The sequence below is a fragment of the Cavia porcellus genome, unplaced genomic scaffold, assembly GCF_034190915.1.
Source record: "Cavia porcellus strain 051 isolate PalLab524CR breed Dunkin Hartley unplaced genomic scaffold, mCavPor4.1 scaffold_38, whole genome shotgun sequence".
NCBI lineage: Eukaryota > Metazoa > Chordata > Mammalia > Rodentia > Caviidae > Cavia > Cavia porcellus.
In genome coordinates, this window is record NW_026947521.1 from 8,544,011 (window position 1) to 8,560,093 (window position 16,083).

At 48.2% G+C, this 16,083-nt stretch overlaps 1 protein-coding gene across 6 annotated transcripts in view; it reads right to left on the reverse strand.

The window, feature by feature from the left end:
- Tln2 (talin 2) overlaps window positions 1-16,083 on the reverse strand; it is a 377,519-nt gene that overhangs the window by 308,310 nt on the left and 53,126 nt on the right. For 5 of the 6 annotated variants that reach the window (XM_063243368.1, XM_063243367.1, XM_023562272.2 and 2 more), the window contains exon 2: window positions 7,098-7,187. The exons of the other annotated variant lie outside the window; for it this stretch is intronic. The gene's annotated coding sequence lies outside the window, so the exon portion shown is untranslated. The remainder of the gene's footprint in view (window positions 1-7,097; window positions 7,188-16,083) is intronic. 6 annotated transcript variants of the gene reach the window in all.

Genomic DNA, 16,083 nt, shown 5'->3' on the forward strand with positions numbered 1-16,083 from the left:
GTTGTTATTTTCCAGTGTCTGTATTCTGAACCTTGGAGAGGCTGGACTATTGTTGCTTGTCACACTGCCATTTTCCCAGAAGTCTCCAGAAGTTCTTTATACATTTTTTTAATTTTGCAAAATAAATTCTTCTAAAATAGCACAAAGAGCTAGGCAGAGTTGTCCATGTCTATAGTGCCAGCATTCTGGGTGCCTCATGCAGAATCTCAAATCTGATCATTGCAGCTGAGGGTGGCTCCTGTCTACCCGGCATCACACAACACTATGTACTGTGGAAGTGGGGAGCAGAGGCCCTGACATCAGGAGAGCAGGATCCTATGACCTGCTCTGCCACTTGCCTTCTACATACCTACTGAGTCCTACACATGCCTGGCCCAGAAGTTTACCAAGTCATCAAAGATGCCCACACCCTCCTCTCCAGACCTGTGGCTACTTTACCCTATGTGGCAAACCAGACTCTGCAGATGTGATTAAGTTAAGGACTCCGAAGTGGTCCGAATGAGCCCAGTCATCACAGAGGTTCCTAGAAGCAGAGAGCTTTGCCCAGCTGTACTCAGAAGATGAAAGAAGGGTTATAGGGAGAGCCGAGACAGTGGGATATGAAAACGGGAGGATGGGGGTCACCGTAAAAGAAGGCAGGTGGTCTCTTGGAGCTGAAAAAGGCAAAGAACTGGGTGTTTTCCTAGAGACTCAGGGAGAAAGACAGCCTTCCTAAAACCTGGATCCTAGCACAGCACAGCCTGTGATGGATTTGTAATCTACAGACTGTAGGATAAGCTGTAGGTTTATGGCCATTTATCACAGCAGCAACAGAAAACTAACCTGGATGGTTTAGAAGCATCCCCCAAAGGCTCAGGTACAAAAATCCAGACCACCAGGCTTCAGTGCTGTTGGAAAATGATGAAACCCTTCAGGGGTTAGGCCTAGAAGGAAGCAGGTCACTGCAAGCTGTGCCCTTGAAGGGGACTGAGGGACCCTGGCACCTCCCTTGCCCCTTCCTGGCTGCCACACGATGCTGAACAGGCTTCCCCTGCCATGGATTCCCGCCATGATGTTCTGCCTTGTCACAGACCTGAAGCAAAAGGGTCGAGCAACTATGGACTGAAACTTCCAGACCCATCAGAGAAAACAAACCTCTCTTCCTTTTAAGTTGATTTTCTCAGGTGTTTTGTCACAATGATGAAAAGTTGACTGATACATATCCAAAAAAGTGAGGTCAGGGAATCCAGACTCCAGCGTTTGACCTCCCAGCTGCCCTCCCTGGGGCATCACTGGTAAAACCAGGTTCACGGGCCTGATAATCTCTAAAGATAATTAATTATAAAACGAATGACCTCTGTACCAGCTGAACTCATTTTGTACCATCTGCCTTTGTTTTGCATATTTTGCCACCAGAGTTCTAAAATTTTTTTTTTGTATTTTTCCTTTTTTTTATCGGTATCAGGGATCAAATTCATGACTGCCTGCTTGCAAGGCAGGTGCTTATGCTGCTGAGCTAAATCCCCAGCCCCTAAGATTTTTTTTAATAAAATAAAATCTGTGCCAAGTTACAAGTCGCTAGCAGACCCCAGTGGTCCAGTGCAGTAGCATCCAGCTCTCTAACTCTCCTCCACCTCACCAGGGATCCCTCCTAGCAACACAGCCAAGCTGAGCAGGCTGTCATTTTTCCTCTCATGCTGTGCTGATGTCATCACAGCCAACCTCCAGATCTCTGAGTAATCCTCCCCGAGGCGACTGAAGCAGCAGCAGTGGGGCACTGACCTGAGGTCAAGAAGCCCATAGCCAGCCCTGGGAATTCAGCAGCTGCACCAGGGTCCCCTCACCTCACTTCTACCCCCACTGCTCCCTAGCACCTTCTCTACACAGCTGCCCTTCAGTCTCCTGGGAGCCATGCAGCTGGCCAGGAGACACTGCCAAGAGTAACCCACGGGTGTGGTGCTCCTCCAGCTCCACAGCAGCAGTCCTTAACTGATTGCTTCTGCTCTCAGAGGGGAGTGAGAGGGTATTTTTTATCAGTGAAATATTTCCATTGAACAAAACATCTGGAGGAAATAGCTACTGTCCCAGCTACTATGCCTTTTAGCTGGAGGCCATGTTAACTCTTGTGGCCTTTGTCAAGGTGGTCTGCTTTAGAGTAGAACCCATTCGGAACTCCCATTCTACCAAGAGCTGGCAAGAGCAGGTCCAAGGTAAGGAGATCAAGGCCGTCTAAGGCCACTGCTTCAGACAGTCCTGCCTTCCATCCACTTTAAAGCTGAGCCCTACCAGGTAGGCCACCGGGGAGATCTACCCAGAAATAGGGCCCATCACTTTTAAAGGAAAAGGCATACCAGAACACTTGGATTAGAAAAGGTTCTGATCCAAAAGGTCTGTTCTAAGCATCCTGGTCCAGGAAGGGCCAGAACAAGCATGGTGACACATAGAAGGGAAATGTCTGCTGAAGGTGATAGACAGGTCAGGGAATTTTATCAGCCTTTTATCATGCTGTCAGCATCCATTCCTGTTAAAGGTGAGATCCTCCACAGATGCCTGCCAAATGACAAAGGCCTGTGCCTCTGCCTTGAAGAGATGTGCTTTATATAAGTGTAAGAGACCCAAGCCACATACCAACCAACACAGCCACTGCAAGAGCGCAAAGGAGCGTCTAAGGCTGCCAGTACCCAGGGAGAGAGCAGCCTACACCCTCCTCACCACTTCCCCACACACGCCTGGACAGAAAGCCTCACTCCTGAGCATCTATTAGCACCAGTCCCACCAGGTCTATCAAGAACCTGAGAGGTACAGAAAACAGGGGCCGCATGGGAGACTGGAACCCAAGACTAGCAGGCCAACCTCTGGTCTGTGGGTCAGAAGACTGTGTTCGCAGTCCGGTGAATTCTCAGAACTGACAGAGCCATTTTTTAGGAGACATCTTATATTTACTCTGCAATATGACAAAAAAAAAAAAAATGTGAGGGAAAGAAACTGTGTCATCTTTTTTTTTTCTTTTTTGTCTTCTGTGTCATCTTTTAAAAGAATATTTTCTAAAGGAGTGTATCTCTTGACCTTGAAATTCTACAGACTTTGCCCAGAGTGATACACACACACACACACACACACACACACACACACATACACACTATAAAAATGTTAATTGCAATGTCAAAGAAAAAATATTGGGGAGGGGGAAAGATCCCTAAGAACAGGGGAGTAAATGGTTATATAACCTTATCTTTCCATATAAAAATACGTAACAACACAAAGGGATAAAATGTAGTCTATTATGGAGTAGATTTATATTAGCATAGAATAAGTGTCCATGATGACTCGCTTTCCAAAGGCACTACACTGAACAATATTATTTTATTTAACAAAACCCTTTCTCACACTCAAAGAATTAAGAGGCCTTTACATAACTTAGAATACTAGCACTACCTTAAAAATATTTTCCTGCTCACAAAAAGCAAACAATATAAACAATATAGCTTATTGTTTTATTTTGTTTTGGTTTGGTTTTGTACCAGGGATCGAACTCAGGACTTCGTGCTTGCCAGGCAGGCACTTACGCTGCTGAGCCGAACCCTTGACCCCAGTTTTTTGTTCTTAAGTTAGGTAAGATCTTTCTCTGCAAAGAAGAAGAAAGAATAAAAACTTGCAAATTTGAAACGATCCTTTCTTTTGGAATTAAGCATTTTTAGGTGGCTTTGTTGAGAAATCCAAAGAAACTTTCTTCTCAGGGTACCAAATGAGGAACAGCATTGTGACTGGATGTCACTGTGGCCCCATCATTTCTGACCAGTGATGAAACAGCATTGCTGGCTGTATCATGCAGACCCATTGACACAGGATGTGACCACTGTTCCCACTCCCGGGGCAGCACATGTTCAGTCACCATAGCTCAGACAGGGTGGCTCTCAGTAAGCAGGTGAAGGGGACATTGTATTGCTAGATCAACAGATGCTTACAGAGTCCCAAGTGCAGTGCTGGGCCGCAGACACAGGGATGGATGAAGCACTGTCCCTGCCCACAAGGCCACCATGGAACTGTCCAACTAGAAGTCAGCTTCAGATAACAAGAAGGAGCTCAGTCAGAGAGAACCAGTCAAACATGAGAGGATTGGAACATGGAGTCATGGAGTCCTTAAAGAGCAAATAACCAGGGGGCTGGGGATTTAGCTCAGCGGCATAAGTACCTGCCTTGCAAGGATGTGGTCATGAGTTCAATCCCTGGTACCGATAAAAAAAAGGGGGCAAATAAGCAGAGTAAACACCCAGTGGTCTAAAGGCCTTTGTCTACAACAGCCTTGCAAAAAAAACTCTTTTCTCTTCTTTTCCTGCTGAGGAAATGAGCCCAGGGAACACAGGCTGCTCCTCTCAGTGGCCTATGTGACAAACAGAGGAGAAGGCATTTGGGCTCAGGTTATCACACTACAGAGATGGGCTTGGACCCCAGCTCCCATCAGTCCCAGGGCTTTGAGTCTGGATGGATAAACATGCCTAACCCTCCAAGTCTAAAAGGCCAAGAGGGAGCAACTTTACAATGCAATTTCATCCCACTGTTGGAAGAGCTTTCTGGCACCCCAGAAGGGAGGTATAGGCATGGGTCCACTGGAATAGTTAGCTACCCTGATGTGAAACGGGCTCCTCTTTGTCACTGCCTGGAATGCAAGCACTGGAGGCTCACTCTCCATCTGCAGGTCAACTCGATTCCATAACTGGTGAGAGGCACAGCCAGCCCACAGCCGCAGAGCAGCAGGAAGCCAAGAGCTAGGAAGCCTAATGGAAAACATACAGTGGATAAGGCTCTAGCACTGCGCATCTGATGCAGAACAGACAAAATAACCCTGAGCACAGCCGTGTGGTTTGGAAAGGGTCTTTGACACAGAAATCCCAGAGCAGCAGGAACACGCCCAGTCAAGCCAACTCCCTGCCTCCTGCCTTCCAGCTGGGAGCTGTCAAGGACTAAGCACATAGACTGTGTCCCCAGATGAGCAGCAGCCAAGGCGGTCCTGGGGACAGCAGTTCCCCTCAGGCTTGGCTGAAGCGGGCAGAGGCGGAGCCAGATGTCTGCCTCCAGAATTAACACTTTATCTCTTCCCTGCTAATGTATGCACCACCCCCCTCAAGGGGCTGAATAAATAGTCCACTCTCACCCTGGCGGTTAAAGCCCATTTCTAATCATGGTCCAAGAAGCAAAAGCAAGAGGAGACAGCCCCATGTGTGGTCCAAAAGTCCGGGCTGGACCCTGCCTACCACACTGTGGCTGCTTGACCCAGAGTTTTTCATCCTTAGGCCCCCTCTGAAGCAGACCTGCCACTCAGCCTATGGTGGGGTGGGGTGGGGGGCTGTATGAAGGTATGTGTCATACATTCAGGTTCCTGGGACAATGCATGGGCTCTGGACCCAGCCTTAAAAGTGATAATGGCTCAAGTCCTTGTAAAAGCTGAATAGGAGTTCTGAAAAGTATCCACAGTGCAACTCACAGCACTGAGCCCCAAACACACACACAGCACCTCCAAGGCAGCTCAAGGGTACCCTTGAGGCTTCTGTACCACTTGGCTCAAGAATCCCTTCCCAGCAGTGTCCTCAGCCCCTCCACCTCTCATAACCTTGCTCAAAGGCTTCTGTGCTCAAGTCTCATTTCCAAAGCACCTCACATCACATTCACCACGGAGAGCGACTCGCACAGCCGGTGTTATGGTTCTAGTCTGGATGAATCCCCAAAGCCTCATGCAGACATAGAGATGGCTGAATCTAGTGTTTGTGATTGGTTCGATGTCTAGCGCTGAGATTGGTGGTGTGAATGCCGCACCTGCCTAGAGCAGAGTTGGCATACTTTATAAGCGAGTGAAGGAGCTACGCTTTTCCCTTTTTTTTTCTCTTTTTATTCTTGTCATTTGCAGCCATCATGAACGGCTGCCCTTCAACCATGCCACCCTGCTTTGGAGCCAGTTGAGTATGGACTGAAAGCTCCAAAAAAACTGTAAGCAAAATAAACCTTTCCTTCCTTCATTCTGGGTGCCACATATTTTGTCCCAGCCAGGAGGGAAAAGTAATCAAGACAGCCAGAAGCTCTCTGGCATGCATGGAGTCACCATCAACAGGCACCCTGTACCGAGAACTCAGGGCTTCACCGCAGAGCTCAGAGCAACACAGCAATCCCAGGAAGACTTGACGGGCAGAGCCACAACGTCGACAACCACAATGAGGAGCAGACACATGGAAATAGGTGGCAGTGCTGGGCCCTCACTTCTCAGCAGGGCATAGGCGGCTGGACACTGAGAGGATAGGCAGAAGCCTGCTGGGCCTCTGGTGGCCCACTGCGGGGCAGCACCTGGAATGTGTCAAGAGTGTGGACTTCAGACCCCAATTAGACTTCAGAGTCAAAAATCTGTGCTTCAACAAGATGCCCCCGGGACCCTGCCACAGAGAAGAGGCCTCTACTACCCAGCAGTCCACCCAGACAGGGCTGCGGTGGCTGGCTTAGCTTTTCAAAGGAACTCTTCTTTCCCCCCGAGTTCCATGATGACAGATAGAATATGTTTCCCTCAGTTGCCGCAGATAGTAATCACTCAATAAATATTATTGCATGGATGAATGGGTGAGTGGGCAGTCTACCAAAAGGCCAAAAAAGACAGATCCTATGTTAAGTACAGAAAAAGACCTGAGTGGAGGTCTAGGCAAGAGGAGAAGCAGGAGAGAGAGACTCCCAGCAGTGGGAACGAGTCAGATAAGGCCCTTTGGAGACCAGCCTGAGGCTGAGCCATGACGGACCAGGAGAAGGTGACAGGGCAGGGTTGGTGTGGCACCTCCAACTGCTGGAAAGGGTAGAACACTGAGGGAGAGAAGGACAAGGTGACTAAGGAGAGAACCAGGACGTGTACGTTTGGTTCTGGTGGTGAAACACAGAAGCTCCAAGGAGAGAGACTCAGAAGGCCCTGTGACCATGGTGATGGTTGAGTAGGGACAGAAGGGCCTCCTTTCTCAGAGCCATCTCTGACACAGAAATCCCAGAGCTTCAGAAAGAAGGAAGGAGTCCACCAGCCGCACCTAACCGCAACCTCTGCAAGCTCCGCAGGCCTAGCACTGCCCACGAAGAGAAATGTAGAGGTGACTCACGGTTTTCAACCAGTTAATCCAGGAACTTGTGGGCAGCCAACCAAGCAAGAGGCCAGGAGTCCAGTCCAGATGTTACCCTATCGTGGTGCACTGGAAGAGAAACACAACGCCATGCGTCACTATGAGAGGCCACGTTCACGAGTAGGCAACAACCTCCCTCCCCAGCCATGCCTAATGGGGCTCGGATCACACAGAGGGCCAAAAAGGAAAATCTACACATGGCCAATGGCCTTGCAGCACTGGGAAGCCACAGAGCTGGCAAACCCTCTGCCTTCACCTTGGGGAAGAGACCCAGCCACAAGCTGCAGCTCCAGAGTGTCTCCCTCTCAGGTCCCCAGTATGGAGCCCAGCGCGACAGCTGCAGGGACCCCTAGAACTCAGCAGCCCAAGGCCTCTGCTCACAGAGAAGAAAAGCCAAGAAGCAGAGAGCACACAGGCCTCACTCCGCAACCACCATGAACAAGGGCGAAACCAGGAATAGAATCACAGTGCGAACTCTGTAAGGCTTCCATTTTACCTGTAAATTACCTCTCTAATAAAACTCGGTTTCTAAACAAATATTATTCTTATTCTGTCTGACTGGTAACCAAGGAGGAGACAAAGCAGCCTGCAGTTCCAGATCTTAACTATTCTCCTGTTCTCTCTCCTTAATCCCATAAGACTTCCATCAGCCAAACCAAAACTCCTGGTTTTCTTCAAAAGCAAAGTTCAAGGGGGCGAAAAAAAAGGTACATTTTTGCACAGAGGAAGAAAACCTAAAATCTTTACAGGCATAAAACATTTGAGATTTTATGGTGTGAAGAACACTGACACAGAAAGCTCCTCTTCCATGTATCAGGTTCGCAGACCCTAGAAGCCAGAACCACTCCCGAGGGGATACTTGGGGGCCACAGAAATCAAGGCACTTCACAGGCTGGTTGTCAATGCTTCCTTTTGGTGGAATAAAATGAACACTCAAAATGCTAGTTCTCTAAGAAATGGGTTTTCTGGTTCTTTCTAATTAAGTCTGTCTAATCATATGTTTACATACAATCATCTTACTAGTCGCCTCTTCCCCACGGGTGCTGGTTTCAGCTGGCCCTCGGTCACCTCAGGCATGTCATACCTAATCTTGGGGACCTGAAGTCAGTTTAACCATAAGATGAGGAACACAGATAGGATAAAAATTCAGCCAGAAGACACCACAACTCCCTCATGCTTTGGAGCAGCACAGATATATTTCACATTAAGTTAGCTTATCCAAAGAGTGCAGTGATTTGCCCACCTTGAAGAAGTGAATTTGGTCATTATCAGTTTAACTTAACCTGTGTCCTAGGCAACAGCAGCAGAGTTGGCGTATTTTGCTTCTAGGCTGTCAACTTCAGCAGAGACCCGTCTGCCCCCACCCACACTGAAGGGGTATTTGGAGCCATTTTCCCAGAGGTTCATTATTATTTATAAGGCATAAAGCAGAAGTTAGGCAGTGAGATCATTTGTTTTGAAAACTACAGCAACCATTCCAATTTTTTTCCTCTTTCCCTAGCATTCTAGTTTGTCTGAGTCAAAAAAGGGAGATGTAGATTTCAGAGAAAATGCGAAGGCAGTTGGGCCACCCACAGAACAGATCGGGATTCCACACTGGACTCCCCAGGGTACAGTTACCTGCCCATTTTCCTCTCAACAGTTAGGCACTGTCTAATCTAAAAAGCAAAGGAAGTCACATGCCAACAACACATCAAGACACCTTGAACACCCTGGGATCCATTTACAAAACAGAATGAAAGCCCTATCGGAACGTCTACAGTATTCCTCATTCCATTTGAGGGAGAAGCAGGCAGAGGCAGGGCAACATTGCAAACACTCCTGAAAATACCATGGGCCCTTTCACCCAAAAGGAGAACAGAGAGAAGAGTAGGTTCAGTGTCAAGGGGATCAAGAGCCCCCTGAAATTCCTCTCCACACCTCAGAATAAGGACCCCCGCTGCAGCAATGGAAGCATCCACCCTTGTAATTCTCTCTACCCCAGAGCCCCTTTGTAAGTGGAGGCAGGAATGGTAACCCTGTGCAGTGTCACACACAAAAGTGGGAAGCAGGCTGGAAACCTGTCACAGCAGGTGGAGTGGCGCTCTCAGGACAGCTGGGCCTGCAGGAGCTTGGTACTAGACGTTCCCACTTCATTCTCATACAATAATGATGATAAGCAGAAGCACATATGGTTTAAAACAGGAATGCACACATAGGTGGTAGAACTAAGAAGCCCAAAGATGGGTTAAAGTCTGGGATACGCATCCCCTCTACTGGGAAGACAGCTGCTAAGTCTGTGACACCTGGTGTGGGACACCTGTGTGTCCCTTTTATTCTTCCTAACTACCTTTTTTTATAGATGCATCTCGCTATGCTGCCTATGCTGGCCTTGAACTCCTGGGTCAAGTGACCTGCCTGCCTCAGCCTCCCAAGAAGCTGGGACTCCAAGTGTATGTCACGGCTCCTGGCTTTAAGCACTACCAGTGTATTTTACATGCTCTTCTGTTGTGTACCACCCTAAAGCATTTACTCAAGATTTGTTTCAGTAACAGAAATCCCAAGAGTTATCCTTGGAGTGATTCTCCGCCTGGTTTTAAAACAGACCAATAAAACTGGGCAGTGAATCCAGGGCCATTCAGGGCGGGGCCTAACAAGGAACAGTCACAAGTTCTGGCCCCAAGATCAACTTCTATAAATACCGCTTCATTTTTAAAAGTCCACACCCTGGGACAGCCCTGGAAGCTGGCCTCATGCCATGCTGACCTCTGAAGTGGCCCGTTGTTCTGGGAGAAACCAGGATTGGGTTTCTGCGGGGCCAGTGATCTTCCCTCGGGTCTGCTGGGCAGCCCGCTGCCCATGGTACACTTGTTACCAGGAAGAGGCTCATCAAGTCATCCTTCATGGCTGAGAACAGAGGGAAGAGGCGAGGCTGTCGTGGAGTCAGGAGGCAGCTGAGGTCACCTTGCTTCACAACTGGATACAGAGGCCAGGGGTCCTCACACTATCTCCTTTGGGTTCATTTGTCTCCCTGCAGAGAATTCTGTTCATTCACTGAAGGGTCGGGTCATTCACTGACCACCAAGGGAGGCAGAAGGCAGAGACATTGCCAGTACGTCTCACCCCAAGCCTTCCATACAGCACAGTGTCACCCCAACCAAACACCAGGGCACCTCCCTTTCCTACAGACAGGGCAACGGCATGTCATCCCTGATCTTACTGGGAAACAAGACTGCCTTTTTAAATGTTTAATTACCACCTTCATTCCTTTTATGTTTCTGTAATGGAATGCCCAAGACTAAACAATCAATAAATAATGGTTTTATTTCTTCTGAGGACTGGGATGTCGAAGGCCTTGGGGGCCTCATCAGTGAGGTCCCTTGACAGCTAAGCCATGGGCAGCAGGCTGCCCAGCAGACCCGAGGGAAGATCACTGGTCCCGCAGAAACCCAACAGGATGGCATTAGGAGTCAGTGTCCAACATATGAACTTTGGCAGATACGGTCGAACCACGGTGATTACAAGGCCAAAACTGACACCGTGTCACCCAGTAACACTTTGACCTGGCTTTAGAATCAGCCTCTAGGGGCTGGGGATTTAGCTCAGCAGCATAAGCGCCTGCCTTACAAGCAGGCAGTCGTGAGTTTGATCCCTGGTACCGATAAAAAGGAAAAAGACCCAAAAAAAAAAAAAAAAATCAGCCTCTTACACCCTGGCAGGCATGAGAGGTGGCCTTCGATGAAGGAAATGTTAGTCCCTCTCTCAGGCACAAAGTCTCCTCTCCTCTTGCACTAGCTAAAATCCGCTGTTTCCAAAAGCAAAAGCAAAACTAAGAATACAGAACTCACTTGCCAGCGTATCACCTTCTTCAGAAGTTAAACCATTTTCCCTAAGCTGAAGACAAGCATGGCTCTATGTGGCATGTGTGTGACCACGTGCTCTCTCTCTCTTTCTCTCTCTCTCTCTCTCTTTCACTCACACACACACACACACACACACACACACACACAAAATTCTTGATGGACTCAAAACAATAACTGTACAGGGAAACCATAACTAAGGGCGCAGGAAAAGCCCAAGCCTGCCAACGCCAGAACAAAGGGTTTGTGCGGCCAACACGGGAACACAGTGATCTCATGCCCCTTTCCCACGGCGCTGCGCAGGAGTGGGAGCCTTCTCCAGTTCAGACGGAGTCACTGTTTCCACCCGAGAGCACCAGACAGGACGCTGGCCAGGCCAGGAAACGGACTCCAGAGGGAGCGCTCTGATGTCTCACCCGGACGATCCACTGACCAAGGAGGGGTCTGAAATTCTGAGCAGCCAGACCCAGGCACTTGTCACCAGGTCCAGCTGTCCACTGCTTCCCACTGAGGGCTGAGGCCAGGACCCACAGTGGACTCTGACAGCACCGGCTGCCCTGAGGTCCTCCCAGTGAGGTGGAGAAACTTTGTGTAAGGGAGCTGTGGCGGGGAAAGTAGACGTACACTAAACACTCGGAGAGGGGAAAAGGTGTCGCTGGACCTTTTCCCCTAGCAGAGCCAGATCATTTAGTGATTTCACAGTCAGAGTTGAAAAGTCCAGGCTGTAAAAAAGATACACTGGGAAACAGAACAGTCTTCCCGCAGGCCAGCGTGCGTGAGAAGGCTGGTTTTCCTCATCCGTCAGTCAGCAGCAGAAAAAGAGGGACTCAGACGGAGAGGGCTCCTTCCTGCTTTCTGCTGCCTCCCGTCCCTGCCCAGTCCTGCTGTTTGCTAGCTCCTGCCTCCTCCGCCCTAGGCTCCGTGAGCTGGTCTGTATTCCAGATAACGGTGAAATTTCTTACTCTGGGGTATAAGGCCCTGCATATGCAGGCTCTTGGCTGGTCAGTTCCCTGACTCAGCCTGATCCTACCTTTCCCCATATATACCACAAGTCAATCCCAGGGGATATCTGGTGACATCGTGTCTTCTGTGCACCCACTCTGGGATCTGCACCCAAGTCATTCCTTCCGGGAAAGCCCCTCCCCATCCCATTCTTCTGATATAAATACAGCATTCCTTTCCTAAAACTCAACTCATCCCCTCCAAGATGACCCTTGGACACCCCAATCTTTGCTTGAGAAGCCTCACAACAGATGGCTCTCTTCTGCATTCCAGGGTTCAGGGGTGCCCCTCACCACCTGCACCATCACACCCTCCCTGGAATCCAGCACACACCTTAGCAGGCAGCATGGGCTCAAGACCTACGAACTGCATGCGTCTCAGTGTACTGATTCTAGAAGCAACCAAGCACACAAGCAATCTGAATGAGAGGATCGCTTTTCTCCCCTCATTGCAGCAATGGGAAACATCCAACCACATGTCCACATCACCTAGTTCTGCTTCCAAGTGACCAGGCAACTAGAACTTTCTCCTTCCTGTCCTTCCTTCCTTTCTTCCTTTCTCCCTTTATCCACCCTCATCCCTCCACGATGCTCCTTTGCTACCAATTTTAAAAGTTTGGGACTTGAGAATGCCTTTTACTTTATAAAGAACAGCTTCTGAGCCAGCTGTGTTAACACACACCTGTAATTCCAGCACTCTGGGAGGCTGAGGCAGGAGGAGCACAAGTTCAAGCCCAGCCTGGGCAACTTAGTGATTTAGCAAGAGGCTGTTTCAAAATCAAAAGAGAGCAAGGGGTTTCTGGGTTCAATTTCCAATACAAAAAAAAAAAAGGAGGAGGAGGAAGAGAAAGAAAAGAAGCTCTTCTGGGCAAGGAGCCTTGTAAAAGGAACTAATTTAAAAATCCACCCAAAGCCATGTGTCCTTTTGAAATAGCTCCCTTCACACACTTTTTCTTCTGTTCTGCGGTCCAGAATTGCAGGGCTCCCCAGGTCAGAAAATGCATTTGTTCAGGAGCAAATAAGAGAAGCAATGTTCTCAACACCCATCTCAGATGAGGAGTCAACCTGCTTCCTTGCTCCAAATAAAATAAGGAAACAATATTTGACCCCAGTCAAGAAGCCTCTGGAATCCTTTTCCACGTCACACAAATGTTTCTCATTTGGTGAAGCTCTGTCTCAATTACACGCCAAGAAAAGACAAAGAAAACCCCCACTGCCACCTACTCCTGATTGCCCAAAAACACTATCAATTACTCTTGCGTCACACAAAATGTCACCTCTGTGTTACCAGGAAGAGCATCCCAGAGAAGGACCTGACAGTACTTTCTGAACAAACATAAGACCAAAAGACAATTACTCTGTGTCACTGATTAATTTCAGACACAGACAGACTGGAGAGACTCAACACACTACATCTCCCCACTGAGCAAATCCCAGCTGGATGGGGGATCTCAGAGGTTTTAACTTTTACATTGAGCCCCTGGTCACTTTTCTATTAGAAGTATTTCTAAGAAATTTAAATCAGCAAGTTATTCCCTCTGGTATGTTTCCTAAGCAGGGCATACTGAGGTAAGACTGTTTATGCCCTGAGGAGACCACGCCAAAATCAGACCCATTCTTCATCCAGCTGTGGTTCTGGCTCACATTCCAGAATGGAAGGCAAGAGTTTTGGGACTGGCCCCAAAGAAGAGAAGGGAATCATGAAGCATCTCAGTATCTGAAGACTAGAGAACCTTGATTACTATCTATTTTTCCTAAGACCCTCTCAGGACGGATGTGCCCACTTGCCCAAGATTATATACCAAACATGTATCTTTTCTGTTCCAGCCAGAAATTTTAGAAGCAGAAGGGACTTTGGAGATGGTACAGCCCAAGGTGTCTCGGTTTCCCACCAGAATTCCATAAAAGAAAAAAGGAGAAAGAGGGGCATCTGGCATTGGGAAACCATCCATAGCAAGCATGGATTTCCTGCATTTCTTTCATGGGATTCTGCATTCTAGCTTAGGTTCATGTTATGCAAATTTTGCACTTACTCAGTATGTGCATATTTACTTTCACATTAAAGTTTCTGTCTTCCCATATTTCCAGAGTAAAATGAAAGCTCCAAAAAGATATCTCGCAGATTTATCAAGGATACACACTTAATACTCAGCAGCCCTGCCCAGGAACCAGCACTGTTGGCCTGACCCTTCTGCCCACAGAGAAGGAGCCCAACTCACCAAATACACTTAGCGACTTAACCAAGAGAGCTGGTGGCAGCCCAGGTACAGACCCTTCCTGGCTCTGCACAAGGCCCCGTTGCCCTTACACATCCATGCAGGACACACTCACCCAGAGCTTCTCCTTAACTGAGAGGTCCAAAGTCAACTTAAATCTACCCACACAGGCTGAGGTGGGTGAGGCTGGCAAATACCTTCTCCAGAGCTTGACTGGTTTTATACACTGGAGACCTGCCTCTTCACTCACATTCGGACTGCCAAAAAACGCCTTGGCTTCTCCCCTGCCAATATACTTTGCCCCAGACACACCCATCTGCAAAAATAAGAAGTACAAGCTGCCCAGTGCAGATGACTCCAGAGCCAGTATCATTATCACCTAAAATCAGAAAATAGAGACTAAAAATAAAGATCAAATCCACTCAAAGCAAAACTCATACCAAACAGGAGGTAGCATCAGCTCCTGGGAGAGCTGCAGGAAACGCGTAGTCTTCAGCTGTGTGTCTGACATTCCACAAAGAAGAGGAAGGAGCCATTCTAACGTTAAAAGTGTCTTAAGGAACCCCAAGCAACGTCACATGTATCTAAAATGAGCAATTTTCTCCCCTAAAGGACGTCTAGCAGAAAGGCTGGGGAAGGAGAGAGGGTATAGGTACATTATCAGCATCTAGAGGGTAGAGACAGGGGCAGGGCTACACATCTTACAATGCACAAGACAACCTCTGAAACAAAGAACTATCTGGTCAAACTTTCAGTAGTAGGGAGGGAAAAAGATCCTGAGATAAAAGAAACAGAAAGAGGACAGGGCAAAGTCCAAAGACCTCATTCTCCCCCAGTAGCCTGCTTGCACTGGCCACAGCACCTGACCTTACTGGGGCTTTGCTCACTGTCACTAGACAGGGACACTGGTCTGCTTCAGATGTTCTGCAGTCACTGAATTGGATCCCAGCGGTCATTCTGCAGCCTTCCAATGTGGTAGCTCTCCAGGTCTGAAGCCACTGCCTGGGAGAGAGGTTTGCACCAGTCCCCTCGGCAGCCAATGACACTGGCACTGGGAAGAAGAATGATGCTGAAAGCAGCTTCTTTCTCCACATGACCACCCACCCAGAGTCCCTGGTGACCTCAGAGTCCACAGAAATGAAACGCAAAGAGCTCCTGGACTCCAAAATCTCCTTCAAGTACCCAAAGCCCAATGCCTAAACCCCACAATTCTAATCAGTACATAAACTAAAGACAGCTGTGGAAACACCATTTTGAATTTTATGTTCTGCTTTACAAGAATACGGAAGCCAAAAAAAAAAAAAAAAAGCCTTTACAAAAAAATTTAGAAGGCATAGTTGCAAGTGCATTGCATATACATACAAGTATTATGCATTTTCTTACTACTTGGCAAAGCAAAATAAGCCCACTTTCTGGTGACCCAAAACTAAGCTATTGTTCTGCAGGTAGAGAAAGGACAGGACACCATGACTGCCTCTGGCTGCATCCACAGCTCTCCAAAAACAGGGCTGTCCTGAAAGGCTGTACCCTCCACATGTAACCCAGTGGTCTCTAGATCCACAGAACACAGTGGTTGTTTGTAACTTGCCTGGCTCAGAAGAGAGGCCTAACAGTCTAAACTGCCCTGCAAGTTTATAGTGGCACTGTCTCTTTGAAAGAATGGAAGACAGAAAACAATTTGCCCAGCCACGCTGCCCAGGAACTTGGTCCTCCCCAACCACGCACAACGCTGGTGATGCCACAGGCGGCGCACTGAGACTGAGGTGCTGGCTAACAGTGAGAGGAGACTCCCAAAAGACACAAGAGCAGGAAGCAGAGGAACGTGCTAAGGCTGAGAGCAGCAGCACAAGCTGCTGCCACTTAGCAGAAAGCCTAAAGGGCTTAGCACATTTCATTTGCTGCAAAAAAA